Consider the following 8,102-nt stretch of genomic DNA (forward strand, 5'->3'; position numbering starts at 1 on the left):
CTTAATAGAGGGTTGCTGCTTACAAGGAAACTATTAAACCAGGAATTACAAGTGATGAAGTTGAAATCTTTCCTACGACAAAACAATTGCAAATAAATCATTTTTCATACAACATATTTAGGGTGGTTTCAAAATATAAAAAAAAATAGACCCTATAATTGTTTGCCTCCTGAATGAGCCACCATTAATTTTTCACACATATTTAAGTAAATACACTTGTATAATCAAATTATTTTTTCTTCTTTCTATACATTCTATTTATTATCTTACGGTCAGCTTATAAACTGAAGGTTTGCCAAATACTGCATGTGCGAGAACATCCGGTAGTTCTCTATATGAATGGAGGATTCATGTTGCACATATAAACAAACACAAGTTTGAGGAAGATGAGTGAAATATTTTATTTATGGACCAGAAAATAGATATGATACATTTAAAACAACCGCGTTACCTTTTTATCAACATGGCAGCATTTTCTAGTTTAGGTATCAATTTCTATTTAAAACATTTTTATTCGTAGAAAAACACTCATCAGAGATCCCAAGGTTATAATTTAGAATACCAAACGCATGTTCGCTACAATGGTAGAATTTAGTTCTTTTCATTTGGATTTGTTTTTTTTTCAGTTCTAAAGAGTATAAGTTTTGATTTAAATGATAAAAAAATGCGCTCTTTTCAGACTTGTTCTTGTACTGTCATGAATCACAGTTTATGACCGAACTCAGTAAAGACCCGTCTAAATTGCATTTAATTGATAAAATCAACAACACTTACCGTTATGGACGGGGATGTTCCTTTGGCACTATCTTACGGTGTTTACATATTACAACTCGTTCGCTATGCCCGTGTCTGTTGTGACGTTTTGGATTTCAATGAACGTAATCTATGTATTACTTCCTTTAAATAAAGCTTATACTAACAATGACCACTGCCCTTTCCTCGATCTTGATATCTATATCATTAATGGAAAGCTTAATACTAAAATATATGATAAAAGAGATGATTTTTCATTTCCTATCGTTAATTATCCATTTTTAGATGGTGACGTTCCCTTGTCACCATCTTACGGTGTTTATATATCTCAACTTGTACGATTCGCTCGTTTATGTAACAATGTTTTAGATTTTAACGAGAGAAATTTATGTATTACTGAAAAATTATTACACCAGGGTTTTCGATATCACAAACTAGTCAAAACATTTACTAAATTTTATCATCGGTATAAGGACATCATTCGTAAATATAGCTCAACATGCAGACTTCTTATACGTTCAGGTATTTCACATCCAATTTTTTATGGAAATATTCTTTATAAAGCACAAAAATGTCAGTATTCACCTCTGAAGCTAACAAAACCTTTAAATAGACTTATTATGAAGGGATATAGTTACGATACTGTTGTCAGGTCATTAAAAATTCCATATTTTGGCGTTAATATTGATTCACTTATAGGGTCTTTGCATCGGCACTAAACACATTTATTTAAAAACCAGTTGTTGGCATGACACGGGTTATGTTCTTCTCATATATGTTATGATGGTATGATACTAAACCCCTAACGGGAAGGATTGTGCCTGATATTCATATGATGAATACATAATCTTTCAATCAGTTTAATTGAAGTCTGGAGCTGGCGTGTCATGATCAGTTAACTGCTAGTAGTCTGTTGTTATTTTTGTATTATTGTCATTTTGTTTATTTTCTTTGGTTACATCTTCTGACATCAGACTCGGACTTCTCTTGAACTGAATTTTAATGTGCGTATTGTTATGCGTTTACTTTTCTACATTGGCTCGAGGTATAGGGGGAGGGTTGAGATCTCATAAACATGTTTAACCCCGCCACATTTTTGCGCCTGTCCCAAGTCAGGAGCCCCTAGCCTTTGTTAGTCTTGTATTATTTTTAATTTTAGTTTCTTGTGTACAATTTGGAGTTTAGTATGGCGTTCATTATCACTGAACTAGTATATATATTTGTTGAGGGGCCAGCTGAAGGACGCCTCCGGGTGCGGGAATTTCTCGCTGCATTGAAGACCTGTTGGTGACCTTCTGCTGTTGTCTGTTCTATGGTCGGGTTGTTGTCTCTTTGACACATTCCCCATTTCCATTCTCAATTTTATTACTGGTTAATTATTAAGTCAGGGATTTCGTTACCACAAACTACACAAAACCTTTACTAAATTCTTCCATAGAGATGAAGATTTGTTTTTGAAGTTGTGTTGTAGCCCGGAAATTTAGAAACGATCCGGGTAAACTTATCGATCCGTTGAATAAACTTATTCTAAAAGGTTACCAACTCAACATTGTAATTAGATCTTTGAATATTGTTTTTATTGGTATTAATATTGATTTTGTTATCAGTATATTAAAATCAAACTAAATATTATTTTTATATACATATGCTCCTTAATGGCTCTACAATCTGTTGATACCTGTATCTTGGCATTGTACAAGGTCATGTTTTTCTATGACTGTTTACGACGTCTTTACACTAAATCCATTGGATGTTTGGTGTGTACTGATTGGTATTTTAGTCTTAGATGCATGATTGTTTTTTTATTAGTTGTAATTGTCTTTGAACTAGCTGTCAGTAACTGCGAGTACTCTCAGATCTGTACTTTTAGTGTCTTTTTGTTGTGGGGGTGTATAAGTACCCGTCCACGTCCACTCTGTGTTTTTGTTAGATGTATTTCTATTTGTATTCATCTGATGAGTTCAGCCTTTTTCAACTGATTTTTATAGATTGTTCTTATGTAGTACTGTTACACCACTGTCCTAGGTTAGGGGGATGGTTGGCGACTTCAAACAAGTTTAACCCCGCCACATTCTGTATGTGCCTGTCCCAAGTCAGGAGCCTGTAATTCAGTGGTTGTTGTTTGTTGCTGTGTGACATATTTGTTTTTCGTTCATTATTTTGTACATAAATGAGGCCGTTAGTTTTCTCGTTTGAATGGTATTACATTTGGCATTTCGGGGCCTTTTACAGCTGACTTTGCGGTATGGGTTTTGCTAATTGTTGAAGGCCGTACGGTGACCTACAGTTGTTAATTTCTATGTCATTTGGTCTCTTGTGGAGAGTTGTCTCACTGACAATCATACCACATCTTCTTATTTTTATAAAGACAAGTCAGACCAAATCAACTCGAAACAATCTTCAGACATCCCGGGCCACTCTTGAAGACAACTCGGGCCAGTTTAAAAGACAATTCGAACCATTTATGAAGGCAACACAGAAATGTTTGAAAGAGTGTCGTAATGGAGGTATTTTGCCAAATAACGAAAACGGTATTTTTTAACTGTTTTTGACGTTAACGATAAATTTTGGAGCGTGACGATAAAGAACAACTTTGTGAAATAATTTCGATGAAACCATTTGGAACAGATACACTGAAAGATAAACCAGGTTGCCCGTTATGTCCTAATAGGCACAATTAAGGCAATCACAGAGAACAATGTTACATATCCTTCTACTAAAATAGAAACAGCAGAAAGATGTGTTAATATATTTTCTCGTGGGTTTGAACCCACCCCCACTGAAAAATGTTAATTTTCCGTCTATTTTCCGATTTTAAAACGACCTTGAGAGGTGAACATTGACCAGGCTGTTTTTCTTTGTCATCAAGTATTACCCTATAGTTACAGCAGTCCATTCATGCTAACTGGGAGTATATTGGACTTAAGTGTCTTGCTGGGGAATTGTTATTGTCAAGTCAGGTCTGTCTAAATGTCCGTTTTTACGGATTTTTGACAAAACGGTGACCTAGATTTTACAGACTAGATTCCTATTGGCCATATTATACCTCGTTGTGTTCCTGTACCACCTATGCATGCATTTATGATAATAGTTTATACCTACAGTCACTACCAGTTACGTAGTGGCCATCAAAAGATGCCCACCCCTACCTGATTTTGGCTACTTTTCACGTTTTTCCGATTTTGAACTCTTAAACGGCTTTCAAAGTGCCATATTTTCATGAACAGACATCTGAGAAGAGTTTATGGACCATGAACTGCTTGGTTGAAGTCCCTGCTATCATGACAGTTCAGCTGGGGCAGTTCAAAAAATGTATGGAGGGTCATACGGGCCATCAAAGAATGGTTGTCGCCATCACGCCTACAGGCGGGATTGGGGGCTAAAGGGTTAAATCTAAAATTTGGTTCAACTTTTTGAGTGCATTTGTTTCTAACCCGACATTTTGTCATCGATGACTATCGTTTAGTAGAAGTTAAGCTGGTAGAAATAAATACATCATTTAATGACCTTTATCGACCCGGCGTAGTGACACAGAAATAGGTTACATGCACGCACTGTAAACAAACCGGTAAAAAAGCGGGAAATGAATGACCAGGACTTTAAAAAAACAACAGGTGCTCGTAATTATTTAAACGACAGATGCAGAAACAAATGTATCGTTTATACGTCTCAACGATTAACGATCAACGACTACGCGATTTTGCGCGTACATCGTTAATGTGAACGATGTCAACGTTGACCAAAAAATGTAAGAAACAAATGGATTAAACGACTACGCGCGTAATCGTTTACATCGTTTATGTTAGAAACAAATGCGCTAATACAAATACCAATACCTAATGACCAATTATTTTATGAGTCGGTAAAGCATAAACCTCATATGACATGATACAATGTTAAACCAAAAAGAGAAATGCACGTTTAGTTTATTAAAGTCCTACCAACCGTATAATTTTGGATAAAGTAAGACATGAGATATCACACTCTACAATTTTCAACCAAACAGGACACTCCTTGTTTACCAAATTACCTACACTACTGGAACAAATGCCCCGTAGATTGGCCGTGAAAATATCCGTAAAAATGCTGGTGATTTTTACAGTGTTTGTCACGGTTAATTTACGGTTGGCCGTGAAACTTATCCGTGACAATACCGTGGAATGACTGTCATGAAAAGGCTGTGAAAAGGCCGTGAAGAGGTGCCACCTGAAAACTTGGGTGAAAAGACCGTAGAAACCCTGTGAAAAAAAAATGTACACCGTGAAAAAGTCGTGATAATGCATTATGTGCCCATTGTGAAAAGACCGTGAAATGTAGATATAGTACAGTATATGCCTTTATTTGTCGTGAAAAGGCCGTGAAAACTTGGGTAAAGAGACCGTAGAAACCCTGTGAAAAACAAAAATGTACACCGTGAAAAAGTCGTGATAAATTATGTGCCCATTGTGAAAAGACCGTGAAATGTACATGTACTACTGTGATAAACAGCCATTCACTGATTGTGAAAACTCCTGTAAAATGTTAAATGTATTTTTCAGGCCATAATTTAACATAAAATTTAAATGCTGTTTTAATCAAGTGAAGTGAAATGCCTGAAAACCTAGTGTAAACATCTACAGCCAACTTATTTAAGTACAATGCAAGTGAGACTATGAAAAACCATATTAAAATGATGTATTTTTTTTAGTAATAATTGTGACAAAGAATAAAAATATTAATTTTAATAGAACTGTAGTAATTACATGTATGTAAAGAAAACATAAAAGCACACAAATGTCAATGTGATTAAGTAGCTAAAGTCAGCTGTAACATGTATTGTAGAAATTTTGTACATCTCTTGGGTCTGATTTTACCACTTCAGCAATATTTGTCTAATGTAATCCTTCACTTCACCATGTTCACTGCCCTTTTGAATAACTATTCCAGAAAAACATTTATAGAAGTTCCTGTTAATTCCCAGGAAATACGTTTAACTGAAAAGCTCTTCTTTCCAACTGGATTCCTGAACTATTTTATATAAAGACTGCTATATCCTTTTGCTCTTCATTCCTAGAATAAATATAAAAGAAACATTACATATATTATACATGTATATAAAAAAACTATTTTTATATTCAAATTAATTTTTGGCATTTATGTTCATAAATGTACTTAAAACAGCTACAATATTATTCCATGCAATACACGACTTCACGGTTAATGACCCCATATTGAATAGGGGGCAGATTTTCATACTGGAGGTGAAAATGGTATGAAAAATACTAAAAAAACATCATTAAAACAGAACAGCCACTTGGAAACATGCATAGGTTTTCCCATATTTTCATACCATTTTCCAGAAAATCTACCCCCTATCCAATATATATGGCATCATTACTTAACAAAGTTCTGTATTTCATCTTATATTATTTTTTTTAGATTTTTTTAAAGACTAAAGACACTTTTAAGACAGACTATTAAATTTAAATGTTTCTTTGAAGTAATAATATGTATGGCTAAAGTCAAACTTGTCTAGACTAAGTGGCCGTAATGAGTCACAGCTATTTATTTTACAGGGGGCCAGGGGGTAGCAACTTTTACTGCAGGCACATTCGCCATACCAATTATTTTTTAAACACCTCATTGCCATACCAATTATTCTTATGATATGGCACAAACCCTTCTAGAAAGGACATTTAGCCGTAAAAATATTAAATACTTTCCCTGCTACGCCTCTGATTAATCCCTTTTGAACTCTGTGTCCCGACGGCCAAGTCAGAAAATACTTAAATAGCTCCCGACACATTCAAAAGGGGGTTACGCCTCTGATTATCAGAGTGAACTCCATTTCAGAGATACTTATTGCTATTATAATCATTTCCAATTATCTATGTCTATGTCTACGTAGAGTACTGTACGTAAATGTCTTTTTTTTATGTGGCCAGTGTGGGGGAAAAGGACCCCCCCCACCCCTTTTTTCCCCAAATACATAAACAAAACAAAACCGTAATCGTATTTAAAGGATCCGGTAAGTCTTAGAAAACATTAACCAAAATGATTAAAGGAATCATGTGCAACAACCTCAAATATAAGTGAATATATCACATGCATTTTTGCGCGGTTTCTGCAAATTAAGTGAAAATCAGTTCAATGCCAATGGATATGCTCACAAACGTCATCAACATTTTGGTGATATGATGCATAAAAGAATAAAATATTAATAACTTAACTTACCTCAAACTTGCTGTCACTCGTCTTGCATCTATAAAGTAAATATTAATCGACCTTCGGCGTCTCTCAAATTTCCTACCTAGCCTGCGGAAATGTTACAATTGCTCTATTAAATACTTTCCCTGCTACGCCTCTGATTAATCCCTTTTGAACTCTGTGTCCCGACGGCCAAGTCAGAAAATACTTAAATAGCTCCCGACACATTCAAAAGGGGGTTACGCCTCTGATTATCAGAGTGAACTCCATTTCAGAGATACTTATTGCTATTATAATCATTTCCAATTATCTATGTCTATGTCTACGTAGTGTACTGTACGTAAATGTCTTTTTTTTATGTGGCCAGTGTGGGGGAAAAGGACCCCACCCCCACCCCTTTTTTCCCCAAATACATAAACAAAACAAAACCGTAATCGTATTTAAAGGATCCGGTAAGTCTTAGAAAACATTAACCAAAATGATTAAAGGAATCATGTGCAACAACCTCAAATATAAGTGAATATATCACATGCATTTTTGCGCGGTTTCTGCAAATTAAGTGAAAATCAGTTCAATGCCAATGGAAATGCTCACAAACGTCATCAACATTTTGGTGATATGATGCATAAAAGAATAAAATATTAATAACTTAACTTACCTCAAACTTGCTGTCACTCGTCTTGCATCTATAAAGTAAATATTAATCGACCTTCGGCGTCTCTCAAATTTCCTACCTAGCCTGCGGAAATGTTACAATTGCTCTAAAAGAAACACGAATCCGGATACGGTCTGATATTCCGGGAAGTTCTCGTTTTTACATATTTCGGTTCCAATTGAAATTAATGTTTACATTGTTTATAATAATGTACAGACGAGAAGCAAAATACTTTTCTTTAAATACAAAATATTTATTGGCACAAAGTCATTAATTATAACAATGAATGGTTCCATTGAAAAGTCAATCCTGTACAGTAGTATTGCATATAATAATATTTAAACAGACATATATTTATAATGACAAGTTTATAGGATATTTAGAAAAATGTGAGTGGAAATAATTAGACCATATTACAATAATCACATGCGATGTTTTAAATCTGAATTAGGATAAGAAAAAATTGACATGAAAAAATATCACGGCTTTTTCACTGGTTTCAACAACC

At 34.7% G+C, this 8,102-nt stretch overlaps 1 long non-coding RNA gene across 2 annotated transcripts; it reads right to left on the reverse strand.

The window, feature by feature from the left end:
• Positions 1 to 5,459: 5,459 nt before the first annotated feature.
• LOC127716422 (uncharacterized) lies at positions 5,460 to 7,683 on the reverse strand. Of its 2 annotated transcripts, none has more exons than XR_007988916.1 (2): positions 7,598 to 7,683; positions 5,460 to 5,802 (listed from the first exon to the last, which is right to left on the reverse strand). It is a non-coding gene; the product is annotated as an uncharacterized LOC127716422 (long non-coding RNA). The 2 variants fall into 2 exon arrangements; XR_007988915.1 differs by lacking the exon at positions 7,598 to 7,683 and adding an exon at positions 6,967 to 7,048.
• Positions 7,684 to 8,102: the final 419 nt, after the last annotated feature.

This window comes from Mytilus californianus, unplaced genomic scaffold (genome assembly GCF_021869535.1).
Source record: "Mytilus californianus isolate M0D057914Y unplaced genomic scaffold, xbMytCali1.0.p SCAF_9, whole genome shotgun sequence".
Taxonomy (NCBI): domain Eukaryota; kingdom Metazoa; phylum Mollusca; class Bivalvia; order Mytilida; family Mytilidae; genus Mytilus; species Mytilus californianus.